We start from the raw sequence: 20,457 nt of genomic DNA on the forward strand, positions 1-20,457 counted from the left end.
AATAATGAAAAGAAACTCCTTAAACAGAAAGATGATTTCCCTTAAGGCTAGGCATAAATGAAGTATTCCAAGGAAATAATATCTGTAGTGCTCAAAGACAAAGAACTGTTCACAAGACCTAGAGTTTTGGACATTTTTACTTACATTCTTCTCCCAAAATGAGGCAGAATATCAATGATTAAGAGCAATTAATGTTTTTTTGGGGGTCACCTAACAGAATTAAAAAAAAAATAAAATTGAATAATAGAAAACGCACCAGAACGTGGAGAGGGAAATTAAACAATAAATAAATATGATTAGATTTAAGCATGCACTTAATACATGTTTAGAATTCTTCACCCGTACCTTACTCCATTATTGCACAGATTACCTTTCCTTTATGATTCCCCCTTTGGAAAATTAATTAATGGTATGGATAAGAGATGCTCACTAGGCACAATGAGACATGCAAGGGACATACAGGAGGAACACTCTGAATACTCTGTGTAGTACATTTTCCCAGTTTTTGTGAACAAATGAGAGTGTAAATAAGAAGTTCACATACAAGTCAATCACACCACCCTTCTGCAGACATGCCTTACCTCACCAGGAGGCAACTAGACCAAACCTTCAATATATGTCATCTCCTAAGATGAAAAAGGTACACACAGCAACAACTTTTACTATTATCTTTATTTTTTTAAGTTTGGTATTTTTGTTCTGCTGTAAACTACTCCATTCTTATGGCTCACAGTAGCTGCAGACATGCTTTAAAACTTCCATGCCTTTTCCATTTACTGTATTCAACTGTTTTTAAACAAAAAACATTTGAAAGTCTTTTCCCTCAAAAATTATCTCCTTATATAAAATACTGTCTCTGAAATAATTAAGATTGCTCAATGCTAACCTAGAAAAGCATTGCACAACTCTGAGAAATAACCCCCTAGATATAAGGACATGGTAAATGACAGGATGTCAAAAACTAAAGGAGGGAGACACCTGCAAATTAATTCTGTCATCTGCTCACTACTCACCCACTCACATCACGTGGGGCTGAAGAATGAGGGACCTCATCTCAGTGGGGTGGTGAAAGGATCAGAAAGAAGAACAAAGCAGCAGCTGATTATAACAGTTGCAAGCGAAAATTGGAAGGGAAAAGCACAGGGAAAATTGGAAAACTGAATTTAAATACAGACGTGGAGAAAGGCCAAGATAGAAGAGATAAAACACCCTGGACAATTAGAGAGAGAAGACTGCATTAGAAGAAAAACAGGGTTTAACCCGGTGTGTTAAACAAAGGCAGACTGCAGACTTTGTACCTGAGGGCCCCTCTGTGCTGAGGTACATGGAGGGGACTGATGGATGTCACTGCTGTTTCTGAACCTGCAGAGAAACTTCCCCAGGTTCTGGAAGACGAAGAGGGCAGGTACAGGCACGAGTGATATCCACCATCCTTACTGAACTCCACTGGAAGGCTGCCAGAAAGTGAATGCAGTAGAGTATTAATTAAACTATGAGCAAACCCTTCCCTCCTCCCTGCATCTGAGAAACTGAAAGGGGGAAGACTGAAGTGCAGAGGCAGCGCAGAAGCACCCATCACCCCTGAGGATGGCTTTGTGGCTCTGGAGGATTCCCTGTGATCTCTGCAGACCTCACTGCTCACTTCACAAGGGAAAACTGCACTCCTCCTGCTGCACTACAGGCAAAACCACAAAAAACGGAGCAACATACAAGGACATTTTCCATATTTCTTGTAGGCTTTTTTCTGTTAGAGTTAGCAAGTCCTAACTCTAACATTGAGATACAGATGACTGGCTTGAACGTCTGCAAGGTTCATCTGACAGTATGCCTTTAAGGAAATGTTTGTGTGAAGGGCTATGTCTGTGGGAATCTACGTTTCTTTCAAAGTTTATGTATCCTTATCAATGTGCATTTGCCTTTCCTCCTTGGGAGTAGGTACAAGTATCAGTGTAAAACGATAGATTGATTGTTCAAGCATTTACATGGTTTTAATGAGTAGCTGCTTAAATGGTTCAGCAATTCCACACAAATATTTGACCCCAGGGCTACAGTAATTTATGGACCTTCCAATTATGGAAAGTATTCTTTTTTCTTCTGTGTTGCACTTGGACTGTTCCTTTTATTGCTCACTCCATGTCCTTTCCCACTGTTCTCCTATGTAGCTTCTGTGATTGTGGGAAATGGCAGAGGGATCTGTACATTACCTTCACACATGAAGGAAAAGGGTCTATTTAGACTATTTATAAGCCAGGCAAACAAAATACAGAGAATTGTGGAAAAGTTTATGTGTAAAGGTTCCATATAATTTTTATTTTTCTAGAACAGTGTGAAAGGGGACCTGAGCTTAAAAGTGGGGTCTACAGCTAGATGTTCAATAAGATATATATATTTGGCTCCAGTTAAAAGTTAAAATCCTGGCCTTTCAGGTACGTGTCAATAACTACTGTAAATGTTTATGAGAGGGAAAATGGAAATTCTCATCTAATTCAGGCCATGCCAGAAACATATTTGCATTGTCTACAGTGACACAGAAACTGTATCAACCACAGCCTGACCATATTAAATCATATTTTAATTACAAAGTCCTATGCAATTATGAACAAAGTTTTTGGATGTTCACGAAGTCCAACTTAAGACACACATTCCAGTACTTAAAAACTCTTGCTGTTTATGGCAGGGGATTCATTAAAGTACTTTCAAAATATAAATTCTGTATCTCCCATATAATATTTGCAAAACCTGTTCTAAGTGTGTGTTTCTCAGTGCTGGCAATATAACAACGGAATTGGAAAAGAAGAAAGCCAGAAGTAATCTCTGTCCAATTAATAACAATCTTTTCAACTATCTGCACTAGCTAAAAATACACTGCTTGGATGAGAAAGGAGAGCTTTGAGGTAAAAACAGCAGAAACAAAGAATAATTAAGACAAAACAAAAAAAATCCCAAATCATTCTTAAGAACTTGTGCAGACCTTTAATATTTATAACCTCCTTTCCCAAGCAGAGCTTCCAAACACAAAGAGGACATGAAATTGCTAACAAAGGAAAGACGCCAAGAATGTAGAAAACAGAAAGAATTTCTGCATTCCTTCTATGAACATGGAAGTCCTCCTTCTGAAGCAATTTATCTTGGCTGATGAGGGATAAGTGTGTGCGCCCAAGACAAAACCTGTCAGACAAAGACATGTTTGTTTGCTTTTTATTTATCTTAAAGTCAGAAGTACAATACGTTGCAGTGCTAATGTGGGCCTTTCCAGATCTTCACTCTTCAGTGAGATATGAGGTGGAGAGAAATATTTATCTCAAAGGGAGGACAGAGCTGTAACTAAGTCTATAGTTATAATGAATTTGTATAATAAGCAGCCTCTGAAATAGCTGTACAAGCATACTGAAAAGCATTCTAAACAGATAAGACAAATAAAGACTGAAAACAGCAGCAAAGACAGAGGTGAACCAGTATGTTCCACCTCCTACAGCAGAACAATGGCCCACTCATTGCTAGAACTACTAGACTATAAGGCCTCACTCCCTGCAGTGATGTTCCACCCCAAAGAAACATAGATCCTTAAACTAACCTAAGTTAGTCACTCAGAACACACTCCAGCTAAAAATCAGGTCTACCTGGAAGACAAACTTCATTATTTTATGTTTTCACTTTCAGTCTTGCATACACTGACAATCTGTTTTTGAAGGCTAGGTATTAGTGAAAATTAATAGCTTCAGGAGCATGACACAGAAGATGCTGCTTAGAGAGTAGGAAGATGGAATGGGTGAACTTATATATGCATTTTTTAATTTCTGTTGTCCATGGCTCCAAGTGGACAACAATTAACCTTGAAAGCTACGTTCCTAGCAAGATTAAACAGAGCACAATTAACTTTCTGTTTAGAACAAGATTAAAGAAGATCTCTGGAAGACTGAGAGTCAATGCTTTACTTCAAAGATATGTATGAAAATCTATTCTGACAAAACAAAACAATATCAAATGAAAAGTCAGGAAAATGGTCTTGGATCTCTACTAATCAACATCTCTTATTTTCAAAATGGAAGTCCAGGAATTCCATCATCAGGAATTCTTTGTAGATGAATTACACGCTAAATGACCAGTTCAAAGCAATTTATTCATGCCACATGTCTGGATTTTCATGCATTATAGCTGATATTATTTTATATTTTTAACTTAGCTTGTTTTAAAATGCAATGGGCATAGAATTAATGCACTGGACATAGATTCTTCATTCTATTTTATACAGTCACAATTGCAATGAAGAACTTTTGGAAATTGGGAAGTTTTGAAATGCTGAATTGTTCCTACATCACTCTCAGGAAAGTTGTGCCTTGCATATTCTTTTGCGTGACTGACAACAAGAATAAAAATAGGACCATGTTAATCCTTTCTCTTGATTAAACTTCATTAATTCTAGTTACATTTACAATCTTATTAATCTCTTGGGATTACTAGTTTTAAGCTATGCAAGCTAAAATGTATTATCTGATGCAATCATTTGATGAAAATAATGGGCTAAGTGATTACTACAGAAAATGAGTGTTCAGTACCTTGGGGGTTGAGGGCCTATCAAGGGGATAGCATGACACTGTTTTTTTGTCCAAATCTTAACAGTTACATAATATTTACTGCTACCCACCCATACACTAAAAACACACAATGCAGATGGTATTCCTAACTTGAATTTGTCTCATTCTCAGAACAGTCCACGGTGATTTTATTTATTTACAAAAAGACACTGAAGAAAGAAGATATCCACTGCACTTGCATAATTCCTGGTCAAAACCTAGGGTTTGCTTTAGGCTGTATGAGTTTTAGAAGACTCACGCCCTCCCTCATGCTGGAGTATGCCATATTCTCCCAACACCTGAATTTTAGTCATATTATTCTCAATCCTGGACAAAATTTTATTGTTTTTTGGTAAGAAAATTGGAAAGAGGGAAAATGGGAACAGCTGGAACTCTGTGGTGATAAATGGAGTTTGATAGTTTGTCCATGACCTATTTACCACGAGAAGAACACCTTCCACCAGCAAGGTGCAGGAAGAAGCTCCTACCTAAATAAGATGCTACAAGGTATGTATCATTTTCTCCCCAGTCTCACAAGTTTCAGAAGACACAACAGCACTATACTTTTTTTTTTTTTCCTTACAATCCCTTTTTTTGTGTGTTCAACCAGTTCTGTCTCACATACCTGTTACTCAAAGATTCCAACTACGTAAGATCATTATAAGAAGCATTTCCATTTTCAGAGGCAGGCCAACAGCAGAGCATTCCATATGAAATGCATACTCTCTCATGAAACAACATCTAACGTTTATCTTTTAAGCAGATAGTGACTAGATGACACAAAATAAATGTAATTAAGTAGCCAAGCCCAATAACAGCGGGGTCAGAACGAAATCTTGAACAGTCTGCAGTGCAGCAAGTTATATTTTACTATAGGTTTTAGTCCTAAAGTAGAGAAATCCTGGAAAATTATATCTTTTCACAAGATTCATATAAAATGCAAAACATTCATAAATATGGTTTTAAGCTCCTTAAAATATAACACTGTAAATCTTATTACAGACTTCAGATGTAATTGTCCTGCTGTTTGTCTCATAACACTGTGCCTCTTAACTTTATATGGTTACAAAGGGGATTAATTTTGCTTTAGTCCTTTGTTTTCTTTTGCTAATAAAGACCAGACTTGTTTGTTCATTTTCTTTCAAATACTTCTGTTTCTTATAGGGTGAGCTCATATAGATGTAATACAGAAAATCAGTATAAAAATCTAGATGGTTCACGTAAAGTCCAAAAATTTGGATAACTTGAGAATAATCAGAAGCTTTGAGGGTCATACATTCCTCTTTTATTCCCTCTTATATTTCTCATATTCACTCGTATTTTTCTTCCTCTGAATTTTCCTTTTATTTCAAACTAATAGAAATTTCTTTCTCTCCTCTTAACTTCATATGGTTTCCTCTCAGAGTCTATTTTTCTCTTTCCAAAATATTACTAGCAGTTGAGAACACCTTCACATTACAGGCTTATCAGTTCATCTTCTTCAAAGGTCATCTTGCAAAAAGGATGTACACTTCCAGAAAAGACCATCTGACCCTCCTGCCAGCTGAAGGGACAGGCCCCTGTGTTTGTATAGAGCTTTGCTGGTATGAATGTGTTGGCGTATGGCAGATTTCCCACATCGCACATCTAGATCAGGTCCAATAGTAATACTTTCTTTTAAATACATCATCGGGCTCCGAATACATGCTTATACTTCAAAAAAAAAAAAAAAAAAAAAAGTGAAAGATATTTTGGAAAGTCAACTGGAGTAGAAATTCCTTCACATTTTAAAAATAACATAAATAATATTTGAAATTATCTTGTATTGCGAGCCCTTAACCTGTGCTGTGATCCCAAATACAGCAGCATTATGAACAAAAAGACCGGGGTAGGTAACGCATTATTGCCAAAAGTGAGAGTAAACAGTCTCATAAATTTATCCTTACAAATGAATGAAATAAAAATGTTAAAGTCAATACAGATTTTGGTACTCTCTTCTGCTGCAGAAGCCCAAGATACTAATGACAAATTAGAAGCTATATAGTTTACCTTGACAATATTCCTTTACATTCTCTATAATTCTATTTAAAGGAAGAAATACTGTTTTAAATAAAAAATTTCATTAAAACAGCTCCTTTCATTGTATTCTTCAGACAACACAGGCCCCTCTGACCTGTAATTTCCTAGACTACAGCTTATGTACATGTTAATGAAGAGATAATAGCTCTGACTTGTTATCGTAAAAAATCTTCCTCAGCTTAGTAAGAGATAAGCTCTTAGAATATATACACCATAAATACTAGAAGGTTTGCTTATTGATTTTTTTTTAACAATCTCATACAGCTGTCTAAGGCAGGATGAATAAAGTTCAAGCATTACTATGCTGTTTAAGTAGACCTTCATACAGTCTTTCTGATTTCATCTTTCCTTCCCTTCTGAATATATAATAGTGTAAGCAGCATACAACTATGCTTGTATATGCACTTGGTACTAATAAGTTTAAAGTAGGAAATGATGGTGATGTGATAGCAAATGAATGTTGGCAAAATGTCAAATGTCCAATGTAAAATTTTATGAGCATGCACATTCCAACATAATGTGGACACAAGCCATCCACTGTAGTTCATTTTGGCAGAAATATTGCAAAAATACAATTTTAGCATATATTACAGTTCACTTACGGATGCTTAAAAACACATTCATCAACCTCCCAAGAAAGGTCAAAGAAACAATGGGTATACCATATACAAGAGGAATGGGTGTATCAGAAAAGATTGGTTGAAAACTGAGACACAGATGCATCAAAGCTATTGCATAGGCTTCTTAGTGCTGACTGGGCTAAAAGTGAATACAAGGCTGACAGCAGGGAAAATCTAAGTGAGCATGGCTATGTTGATTTTAGGAGAACTATTTAATCCAAGTGACAATCAGGCAATTGATTTGTAAAAGAATTAAAATCCTTCTCATCAACATTAAATGTAAGATGTTTGATGCCTTATGATGTTACATACATAGAGCCATGTTTATAACCATACCTGTGATGATATCCATTTTTTCCACAGAATAGCCTAGTGGTTTAATTTGTGCATTAAAAAGATTGAGTAGTGCAGTTAGTTGTGTGTGTTTAATTCTGGGTAGAAACTGGAAATTTGTTCTTGTAGGGGGAGAGCTGGTTTTTTAAAAACAAAGGAACAGGGAAATTGTGAAGAGATGAACGAGGTTAAATTATACACCCTGTTGCTGTACAGCAGCATTTCACACTGGCACAAACGTAAGCAGCAAACAAGCAAACTCTGGGGCAGGACAGTATAGCTAGCATCCACCAAACAGAAAGCTACTTTTACACGACGTCTGAGTGAGAGCCACTGCTGTCAGTGGGGTTTCTCCGTGTGTACAGCTCTCAGCTCAGTAAGTGTCGAGAGGTGCTGTGCTGATACAGGGTTTTGTGCCAGCAGGTTGGTGTGCAGTCAGGCACTTCTGAAACTCTGTAAACAAAATCTCTGTGCCTCAGTATATAAATATATATATAAATATAGCTAACTCTACTATGTATAATATAGACAATATATGGTGGACACTCATGTCATAGCAGCAAAGAAGCAAGTGCATTACAGTGTTGAAAATTTTATTAAATCATTTGAGTTGGTAGGTTTTGAAAATAAGATATCTTTACATTACCTGATTTCCTAAACATGTAGTCATTGAGAATTAGAATTTTTTAGGATAGATGTAAATATTCATTATTATATTAATTCTTATTTATATAATCAATTCAAGTTCACTAATGGAAATATGACATTTGTCACAGCAAGAATAATCCCACGGTGTGCAGTATTTCTTGACGTCACAAAAAGCACATTCATTCTTTAGTTTGCAAAACACACCTGATACCTGGAAGAATTGTCCTCTTGCAATCTTTATCTCTATACTATATATTACTGTTTCATCACTAATCATTATAATATTTGTGAAAAAAGGGAACCTAGTCAAGGCTTTCAGAATCTCTGCCATAACTTACAAAACCACTAACTCTCAGACAAAACTCTCCTTTTAAAAAACATATGACATGCCTCAAAGCTCTACCTCTTCCAGATTCATAAGTAGTACGTAATAAAAGACTTTAAGGAGGGAGATATTTTTAATGAGCTTGCACAGAGGTCTGTGCATGTCCGCTAGCAGCCCAACTCCTTCTTGTACTCCTTGGGCTCCTGTCTTACCAAAACAAATCTCTTCTGAAGCATGATTCTCTTCCTTCAGCCCAAAAAGAATCCTGCTAAATACTAGCTGAAGTCTTCATTATGGCTGCACAAGAGTCTCCAAACACACCAATTAAGATGCCCCAGATGACAACCAGTAAAGTTGCTTTCACAGCAGAAGCATGTGCAGAAAGCATGTGATATCTGCTGCTAGTGCCTGCTTAACACTAGGCAAAACCAAACAGCCAATGTCCTTCACTTGCTTTGTTTGGCCAGTATTATTTCCCCAAGAGCAGAAAAAATGGCAAAAGCAAAGATCCTTAAGACTCATTGTGACTGGAGAGGCCATGAGAAGTTAATGAAACATCCTACTGGATCATACACCCACAAAATCCCTATCATAAACATTTGCTTGTCCATACGGTTAGCTTCAGGCAAAAGTTAATGGAGAAGACCTCTAAATGTGGAGTGGAAATGTAAAAGTAATACTGATTGTCAAAGGTGCCCTGGGAATGCTGCCCAAGACACTTAAGAACCACCTCGATGACTTTTTCATTAGTCTCCAGAGTTTCCAAAAGTCTAGACTTACTATCTTGAAAATGTCAGTATCAGACAAATTTATGGTGAGAAGCAAATTTCATGAGATAATGGGGGTGGGGAAAAGAGGATGTTGGGGGAGCGAGGGAGAGAGGGGGTGGGAAGAGAGAGAGATAATAAGTTTAGACTTTCTTTTGAATATATTTCCCATTTTGTGACAACATCTTGACTTCTAAGCATCTAGTTGATTTGAGCTCATGAGGAAATAAATCCAGTTCGTAGATACAAATTAATAAAAACAACCGTCCTTGATTTATCCAATTAGACTAGCTGATGACCAGGGATTCATTGTGATGCATATATAGGTAATTCCTAACTCAAAAAAAAGTATCAATTCAATGTTTCAAACAAAGAGTGTAAGACAGAATCACACAGAAATGAATATGATGATAAACTAACAGGTTTTTTATGTGCATCCTTCAGTCAAAGTTTTACACTTGACACTAAAAGTAAGGTAGATGTCAGTCCTGCCCAAGGCTCCTTCCATTCTTATTCTTCAATCCTTAATTCTTGGTTGTGTTGAACTTTAGGTGTACTGTACATATTGGCTCCTATGCAGCCTGAAAGCAATTAATGCTTAATAAATTTGCTCACTTCACCTGATGAACAGGCTGACCAGAATGAGCTTCCAACCTGCCTGATTAAACAAAGGAGAAAGGCAGACCTGAAAACATTAAAGGGCTTAAAAATCCTCTTTGATTGTCATTAACTGCATCTGGAAAAGGCATCAGAGAGCATAATGTGATAAAACTAAAAGGTTAAGATGTTTGCAGAACAAGAATAATCCTTATGCTATAGACAGGAAATATTCAACTCAGAATAAAGTTTAATGAGGGCAAAATAAAGCCTAGGCATGTGGAAATGCTCCTCTTTGAGGATATTCTTTATACCAATTACTCTTCAAAGGTATTGCATTAATGTTTTTGGCAAAAGATTACAATTAAATCAGATGAATAGTTTCCAGTGTTTTTGCATCTAATGTGCTCAAAAATGTTCTTTTGCCCACATTATGAATCTGTCATCCTTGTATTTTATTTTGGCAATTCGTATAGATACTGATTACAATTATGTCAAGAATTTAAAAACATCTCAGCCTATTAATCTAGGTTATGACATGACAAATAATTAATTGGCTTTCATTATTGCTTTTTGTTTTGCAAGAATATCACATGGGGAGAAAAATTGCCAATAAGTTCCTACTTCAGTCTTATTTCTTCCAAAAAGACTTATTTTCTTATTTTTATTACTACCATTTTCCCCTTAAGGATTAACCACTGTCTTGAACTATAGTCTCTTCTAATTTCATTCTACAAAATTCTTTTGTGTTACTGTGCTTCTGATGTCAGCACAGTAACAAAATAATACAGCACAGTAATTCCCTGATAAAGCTAAATTTTGGGACACAAAAGAGAATATTTTTTGAGCAGTGAGTGCAAGACAGAGAGGCACATCTGAGTTGGGATATTTGTTAGTGTCTAACTTCCCACACATGCTCTCAAAAAATTAACCCTGCATTTCAAAAACAATGCTGTAATGTTTTTTCCCCCATAAATTTTAATAATAGCAATAATGATCTGTCTGAATGCACTTAAGAAACAACAGCAGGGTTGAAATCTTCTATCTCATGTATTCATAGAAACCTTAAACTCTGGATTACTCTTTTTCTCACACCTTTTCCTGTTCTCCTGATACCACTTCTGCAAGTTCTCCCACATTTGCCATATGCTGTTCTGCATAGGAAACCCCACCTTTGCAGGACTCAGAAATTCAGCCTTTTTTCTGACCGGTATTCTTGGACTTCTGTGTTTGTCCCCAAAACATTGCCCCCATTGAGGTATCTTGCAAGCATTTTGGGGATCACAGAAAGCAATCTGAGGAAGCAAGTGGCAGTTGTGGGCAGTTAGGAGATGATGGACATTCTATTTTTTGAAAAATAGAAGAAAATTGTGACATAGGAGAGAGTTATGGGGAAGAATCTCAGACAGGAGGATGGTTTGCCATTCTGTGTTTTCAGACAGAACTATCTTTTAAAAATCCCTGTCAGAAGAGTTGGAGGAAAACATTTTTTGTGTACAGGTGACAAGAAAGGGACAGCCTGGGCTGGTCAAAAGCAGCTTCTGTCAATAGGCACTGATATAAGGATCCCTGCATATTACTCCCTTACAGTTTAGCTCAGGAAGACAACTGCCTCTCCCAGATTACCAAGACTCTGAATGAAACAACAGCCATAAATAAGTAGGTTAACCAAAAAAACCCAAACTAAACCAAGCCAAAACAAGTTTGTAGTAAGAATAGGTCACCATTTTGTTTAACCTTTTGTTTTCAAAACATCTAAGTGAGCAGATAGAACCTTCTTATTAATCTAAGTTTTTCTTTTCCTACAGACTAACATTAACTACCTAACCAATATATTTAGAAAATAGCAACATGACAGATACGTGACTGATAGATCAGAACTGCTGCACCAGCACCTTGCTGGATTTGGCCTCCCCTCACCAGACCCTAGTTGCTTTGAATTATAGTTCTCATCTCTTTGTGTGTTTCTTCTTGTGTTACTTAGTGTACTACTTTAATCTTTTTCTAAGTCCATACTTGTTTCCACTGCTGTGCTCTCCAACAACAAATCTTCATTTTAGCTTTTTATATATTATAATTGCTTTATAGTTTTAGGAGGTTTGCTAAAATGAAGGAGGGCAGGATCATCATAACGGTGACAGAATACACCTTCCCTTTGTTTCCTAGGCTATTACAAAGAATTTAGAGATAAATTCATGTATATAATCAGCATTTTATTCCTCCAATATAATGGCTTTTGTGCTGTTCTCGCCACAATTACAATGAAAATAAAATAGATATAGTATGTCAAGTACCAAAAGAAAGAAAAAATTTTGTACCTCTCTTTTGTATAATTTGTATTAAATTAGGACAACAAGATGGATTTGAGTGGAAACAACGTAGCTGTTTTTCTCAAACACCACCATAGATTTGACTCAAGTGCTTTGGTCAGAACTACTGTAAGGAGCTGTTACCATAATTCTCCTGCTCTCTTTTTCCATCACACATCTTCAGCAAAAAAACATTGTTCATTCCTGTGCTTTGAAGTGCATCCTCAGCCAAAGAGATCCGCTTCCTGTCACACACCCTTGATGCCATTTACCTTCTTAACTACTACAAAATTTGTTGGGATGCTTTTTCCAGGCAGTTGAACAATCACACATGCTACTAGTAAAGAAAATTTGCAGAGTCCAAAAAATATGAATGGAAGCAGTATTTGTGCAGCAAGGTATCTAAACTTGCTGCCTGCAGTTATGGAGCATTCCAGTCTGCATGTGGAACATTCAGCAACTAGCAGGCAGCCTTTTATGGTGAGATACAGGCCTGACAATAATGACAGCAGTAAAAAATGACAACACAGAATGCCTTTTATAATGCAGCTAATTCATTTCAGACTACAAAGTACACAGGCATGCAAAAAAGAAAAAAACAAAACAAAACAAAACATTGCATATACTACTAACAACTCTTGTATAAAATACAGCAGAATAATTTGAAAACAGGTATGCTAATTATAAATAGCTGTAGACATTTCAACATTAAGGTCTTCCAGTGATACTGCTGCTAATTTAGAAGTAGTAGTTATTAGGTGAAATGTCTTAAACCATGTCATCAATGCCTGTTGCTACTTTTCGTCCTTTTTGCTCTACAGACTTTTGAACATTACTATGCTTCTTTGGTTTTACCTAAAGCAGAGGAGCCAAACAGCATTCCTGTTTAATCACTGCGGCCCTCAGGTGCCTAATGTTGATTCCTGGGGTCTGGAGTGACCGTAAGCTGGAGTGCTGTGGGTCACATTTAGCTCACAGGTTGAGTTTTTTTGCTATAGGTGCGTACATTTCAAGTATTAATCCTGATTTAGATTTTCAGGATATTCAAGAACTTTGTGGTTCAGCTTAAAGAAGTATGTTGTCTTATTACAGAAAGGGGGGACAGGAGGGGGAAGTGTATAGAAAACAGTTTTCTGAAAGGCAGCCTCTCTTCTGCCAGTATAATTTCAAAATACCAGTTGAATTGCAAGTAAAATTTCTGTTCGTTGCACCTCTAAGTGGACTTGACTGTGGATTCAAAAAATATGTACCTGTTTATGCTCTAAGGGAAAAGACTATTTAGAGTAAGTGTATGCTTACAATTATGGTAATGCTTAGAAAGCTCAGTTATGAAAGGGTTTGGGGGTTTTTTTGTATATAATTTGCAGTGCAATCTAATGAATTGTATTGAAAATGTATGATTTTTGCATTCACATCACATTGCTCCTTCTCTGTTCACAAAATCTCATAAATGTAATCAAGACAGATCAAGTTTCACAGAGATAATTAGCCTAAAAAAAAAGCAGAATTCCACTACCACTTCCACTACCACCCTTTCTGCATTGCTCATACACTTACAAGAAAAAGACTGGGGAAATGTCTACAGAGAAGAAAGAGATTTGGTCCAAACTTGAGATTTCATGCTACGTCTAGACTTTGTATTTAGAAATACAGATTTACATGTCCTGGTATTTGTCAATAAAAATATGTCTCTACTTAAATTCACAGAAATTGTGAAACACGCTGTATTTTGCCTTTAATTTTTACTTATCCTGTGAATTTTGACTTCATACGCAGAAGAAAAAAGATTACTTGTCAAAATAAAATGCTATAAGAATGAAATATACAGTATGTACTGTGGGAAAGTACTTGGTTTACTTACAGATGTAGCAGCTGGTGTGCACTACTGAAAAGTGCCTAATTTAATCATCCGGAAAAATAAAAGAGTTTATGGCATATTTCAGGCAAAGACATCTTGAGTTTTTCACATGCTTAGTATTCAGTATTATTTCAATATTCATAAGTCTTCACTGAAAATTATCACTTCCAGTACTAGAGAAGGTTAATTTTTAACTTTTTTTCCCATTCAGTGTTACATTGCAAGGAAATCAAGATGCCTTTTAAATCCAGCTTTAAGTATCCACACATTCCATGTTAAGCTGCAATGCTTAATTTAGTATCTGTACAGCAATTGTAAACATTTTAAACAATAGATTATGTAGCCTAAGGGACAAAGCCACAGTATTCAGAAGGTGGTATAATAGGTTTGAAGGATGACTGTACACTTGAGAGGAGGCAGAAAAACCAAAAGCAAGGAAATCTTTACCACAATTGCCAGAAAATAATGCAGACACTATGTGAGCACACCCTCTGGCACTCTCTTCTGTCAGGACAGGAGAGAAGTCTACAGTACTGTCATGGTCCACAGGCTGCAAATGTTCCCAATGTAGCTTTGTATTCAAAGCTTTTGACAAAAAAGGTCAACAGCTGTGGTTCACTGAAAGTCTGGGGGCAATAATTCTGTGTTTTAATGACATAAATGACAATAGTTTTTCAACAAAAGAAAGAACAGAGAGAAGACAGACAGCAAAAATGGGAAATAGAATTAGTCTTATTTCATTTCCTTCCTACATTACTAGTTGGAATAAAATGTAAAATATCATTCCAATCTCCCTCAAGTGCTTGAAATAATTCTTCAAAATGAATTCTTCAAAATGAAAGGCGTTAATTACCTGCAGCAGTTACGTTCATCTAATGTAACAAGATTTCATCTAGCCTGTCTTAATCTCCTCGTAGTTGTTATTGCTCTTTCATTTGGGCTGTGAAGCAAAGGCATGAATGTTATTATTAAAAGATCCAATCCCAAATTTGCAAGCAATACTTCCTCAAGCACCAAAGGCAATAAGATCATTAATATCATAGTTGTGCATACATTTTAAATTCTGTTGCTAAATACTGGCACTTACAGCAAAAAATTCTACAACTACTGCCTATGACACTGCAAACATCACTTCCAGGAGTGATATAAAAAAGCAGCATCTAGGGAAGACAAAATGTTTCCTAGGTGATATTAACATTACCATTTAGGATGAGACAAAAAATATCCTTCTGCAGGTTCAGCTAAACACCTTGGGAAACTCAGGCATCAAAATATTTACTAGATCCAGATGTTAAGAACTTAGAAAACAAAAACACTTATAATCTTTCCTTCTACACTTATTCTACTGTTTTTCTACCATTCCTAGCATTTCATGATGTGCTTGTGATTTTTCACAGGACCTCGAAAGTTTCAGCTCAGCTAGGGAACCAATGGAATAACTTTCCGCTCTCTTATTCTCCATAATCCCTTTTATTCCCCAGAACACACCCTCTACCACTGACCATGCGTGCTGCCTGCATGATCTTTTTCTCCTTCAGTGACTACTGGCAGGCTGGGCACTAATTTTTTTTTCTCCCATATGATCCCTAAGAGCTAAATTTTGTGGTCCTAATGCAGATTTTCCTCTTCCTGTTTTCAGATTCATAACAAAGCCAATAAAAATGGAGGGTCTGCTCATGGAATCAGTTCCACGCATAGTTGTCTCATGGAGTTCACTGATTTCAAAAGAATGACAAATGTGCATGAAGTTCAACATAAGTGTAACTGATTGCAGGCTCGTGGCCTGGATGCTGATCCCAGGATTTGGCTCCAGCAGCACAACCTTATGCTGATAAGTCTTATTTTAATATTAGTAAAGGGGATATGGCACAGAACGTGTCTGTTAAAAGATTTAAAATACATGTGCATTTTATTTAAGTAACGTTGAATTTCTGGGCAACCTCCCTAAATTCCTTTAGTTTGCTGAACAATTAGAATCAGCTTTGGCATTCTTGTGTAATGACGCAGTGGAGAATTAAATGACAGACCATATGTATATGAAATGTATGTAAATTAATACAAACATGCAGTAAAATTAGACATATTATAAAAGAAAAAATGCAAAAGTATATGCTTTTTTGTGCACACAAGGTTCAGCATTGTAGTAGAAAACGTGCTCTGCTTGTCTGTGAATTCATCCTAATTTGCTTTCTATATAGAACAACTGTTTAAAATTTTTCAGACACATTTCTTAAAAGAAAGTGCACATCTGTTCACCAAATCTGACCTGAATTTGCACACAGATTTGCATCCTTCAAAATATTTTTTTAGAAACAAATTCAGATTTTTCAACAAAAATGCTCCTAATTATCCCCATATAAAGGTAATTTTTATACACTGTAAGACACCAAAGCCTGAACTAGTAACATGTACTGAATCCTAAAAAAAGGAAGCAGACCCCTCTCTTATCTGCATGCCCAGCCACTTTCCTACGAGAGTTTGAAAGCCACACACACACACAGAGGCGCTTATATAGTCAGTCAAGAGGCAGTGCTTAGATACAAGATTTTAGCTGTGGTGTTACCCATATATATATATATATATATAACTCTTCACTTACAGAATGTCACAAGTATTTTAACACCCATAGCAAGATGTCACACTGCTTACAAAGCAACCTCTCAGAAGTACAGGCAAACCAGATGATTTGCTTTCCATCATTTCAGTGGTGTTATTTCCCTGACATTCACATGGGATACTTGACCTAGGAGCCAATTTGATCCCAGTAAGAACAGCAGGCCGTACAGACCCGCCTTGCATGAAGGGGTTCCTAGCAGGGGAAACAGAACTTGTGTTTTCCTGCTTCTGCTCCATGGGCAAAAGCCAGTTGCAGTAACTGTCCTGGTTTTCCTGAACGCAACAGCCTGAAAAAATCCTACACTTGCAGATAATACTTATAAAGAGAGGCAGAACTACCACTTCTGTAGCTGAACCAGTGAACAGGGAAGTGACTGGTCCTGCTGCACAGTCATCAGCAGAGAAGCGGCCAAAGTGTGACAACTTTGAGCAGGGTGCTGCCTTGGATCTCAGCAACTCTGGGCCAGGATTAGGAGTGCTGCATTCCTGCTCTCCTGGAGGCTGTCATTTGCAAGTCACATTACAGTTCCTGCAACTGGCACGATTCTGTATTTTGTATGGGTGAATGTTTTTGGAATGTTGTCGTATTTGCAATGAGGTATCTCAGTTGTAGGTTATATTTTTAAAAGAAATAATTAATGAAAGCATTGCTTTCATGCAAAGTAAATTTTGAAATACATCAGTAGTTTTGAATAGAACTGGAAAAATCTTAGAAAGTTAACCTGCACTCTGAGTAAAACCACTAACTGCAAGAAGAAAAGAACTCAGGAGATTTTGGAAACATTTTCCAAAATACTTCAGGCAAAAATTTCCACAGGCTTTCTGAACCATGATCACAGCATTTATGCATGTATGATGACTTGTTACAGATGTCCATCTAGCTCAAGGCATTTATTTACTTAATTTGTTACATATCATAACCAGGAGAAAGTGAAACTGGTTTGCAACGACCACCAATGAAGATCTGTCAAATAGGGACCACATTGATCCATGACAATAGGGAATATGAACAATACATGGACTGAAAGCAATTCTCTCTCAGAATGCAGTGCTCAAAAAATCTCTCCAAAAGCAACACTGATTTATCATTAAAGAACAGGGAAATGTTAAAATGAAGGTCCATCTCTATCCATTCATCTGATTTATACATTCGATTAGGAAAAGAATAAACCAGTATGGTCCATAATCTAGATAGAAACATCTGCTAAAATAAAGTTTTGTTAACATTCCTACAGTAATTTACTACAGTTGTTACTACATTACAATTAATTTCAAATTATTTTTGCAACAGGAGAAACTCCTAACAAAAAAAATAGCTAGATATTATCATTGGTTGTTAGCAAAAGCAGTCATCCTTATTGTGAAAAATTTATCATCACTGTGGACAATCCTAAATAAGTAAGGAACATTTCCATTGACTTTTGGTAAGCAGCAACTACGATAATGTAAATTAATCTGAATTTGTTCTTTGCATACCTTATTTCCCCATGAAGTGGTCCAAGCTCTCATTTGCTACTGCTATTCCCAACTGGTCTCAAAATCAGAACAGACTTCTTGAATTTATGAGTGTCTGTTAGGAAGCTGGACAGCTTCCAGCACACAAGATATGAACTTGACCCTCTGACCTGCAGGCAGCAGTTCAATACTTCTAAAGGAAAGTGCTTTTAGAGTGTTCAGTAGGAACTGAAACTTGCATGTACTGCACACAACCCTCTCTGCCCTCCCAACCACTCCCAAAAATCTCCAAACCTAAAACCAGACAAACTAACACACATTAGCAAGAGGAAGAGAAAACAGTATGTAGTTTGCATCCATTTGTTCTCAGTTCTATAGGGACTGGGAAATACAACTGACATCTGAAAATGGTTTGCAATGCAAAGAATATTTAATACTGGACCTGGTTCTTCCTTCAGAGATTTTTATATCCATTCAAATGAAAGATGAATTGTAGAGCTAAAAGAAAAGACATCACACTCCTATGGAAGCCATAATACTAAGAATTCAGTGTTTTTTCCAAGAATGATTTAGTAGGTCATATACACAGCAGTAAACTTTTTTCTGAAAGAAGTTTCTATGTTTGTGTATGTGCTGCAAGTGCATGGATTTGGTCTGATAAAAGAAACACTGGTCACAGATTTTACTGCAAAACCATTCAGTTCAGTAAAAAGATAGGGAAAAATAGCAATTTTTCTGTTTGAAAATATTTTTCTAACAAACTACTAAAGCAAAATATAGTTCTTTTTTACTTTCATCAAAAAAATCAATTGGCTTTTAAGCATGGAGCTTCATTCTGCAGCAAGGTGCTATAGATACATACATTTACTAACGAAAAATAATCCACTAATGGCAGATCCCTTCATCACAGTTATATGTCACTGCAGATTTATCAGTTTAATTATGGCATCCAAGAATGTCTATGCAGCTGTTTTTGTTATTAACTATGTATCCTGTGGTAGTGCTAAGTTAAAAGCCTTCAAAGGAATGTCATTTAGCTAACTGTTTGCTAACTGTTCAGCAGCTTGGATTTACATAGCATAGCAGAGCTATTACTGTATTTGACAGCATGCTTATTGGAAGTCATACATGACTGAGCTTTGATATTTATGCTATGTACTTTTACCCAGAAAGAAAGAATGCACCCATGTACCAGTTAATTTCCTGCATTCTATAATTTAGATATTCTCTTAACGGTTAGTTTCATAGTATGCAGATAATATTAATCACTACTAATTGATTTATGATGAACTAAAGAATTATTTTGTTAGCTTCAAGAAACTTAAGATTTGCCATTAGGTATTTCCAGATCTTCTGTTTCCAAACTGAGGGTATAGAGCAGAAATACAGAATATAAATTGAAAACAGATAACAAGTGCTTCTCTTGTGAATGACACAAAAGCAGGGAAGGATTTAGATGGCTTTATGACTGGCATCGTTTCACTGCTTGAATAATTCATTCCTTGTTTAGTACAAATTTAAAGCTGACAAATACTATTTTTTAGAGATTGATTAAGTACAATTCTAAGTCATGTTGTGAATGAATTTAATAATTAACTAAGTGTAACTAAGTAATTTGGCAGCCTCAGCCAACTTCAATTTTTTCTGGTTGAAAGGAAAAACAATTACTGTACTCTGTGTTACTCCCAAATCTCAAAATACACATAGGCTAAATATAAACTTAACATTAAGCACAAAGAAATGCATTTCAAGTATGGATATTCTGTATCATTTATAAATATTAAGTAACAATTATACATCGAATTTTTCATCGTTTGATGAAACTGTTACTCTAGAAAGCCCTTTAAAATTCCATTTTTTTTTTTCTTAAATTAAAAGATATGCAATCTCGGGATCCTTGTTCATGTAAAACCTTACATACAATGGAGGATAACAACATACAAAATAGACCCTCTTTTCAGTATCATGGGAATTAATTTTTTATTAACTACTTATATTTAAGATACGTAAGTTGGAAGACTTAGATCTGATTGACAAATTAGTTCCACGCACTCTGTAACGAATAAATACCAATTTCTGAAAACTTTGTTAAAAACAACACAATATAATACAGTTACTGAAAAAGAAGGAATTTTTATGTTTTTACAAACTGGTAGACCTACAGCATATGTAAATATTTAGTGTATGTAAGTTCTACTACCAATATGACCAATCTACTTACCAATATATCAGCCTTTTCTAGTAGCTTCAAAAACTGAAATTACTAGAAGTATAACAGTTGTATACAGACAATGCCT

This window comes from Leptosomus discolor, chromosome 9 (genome assembly GCF_034619465.1).
Source record: "Leptosomus discolor isolate bLepDis1 chromosome 9, bLepDis1.hap2, whole genome shotgun sequence".
NCBI lineage: Eukaryota > Metazoa > Chordata > Aves > Leptosomiformes > Leptosomidae > Leptosomus > Leptosomus discolor.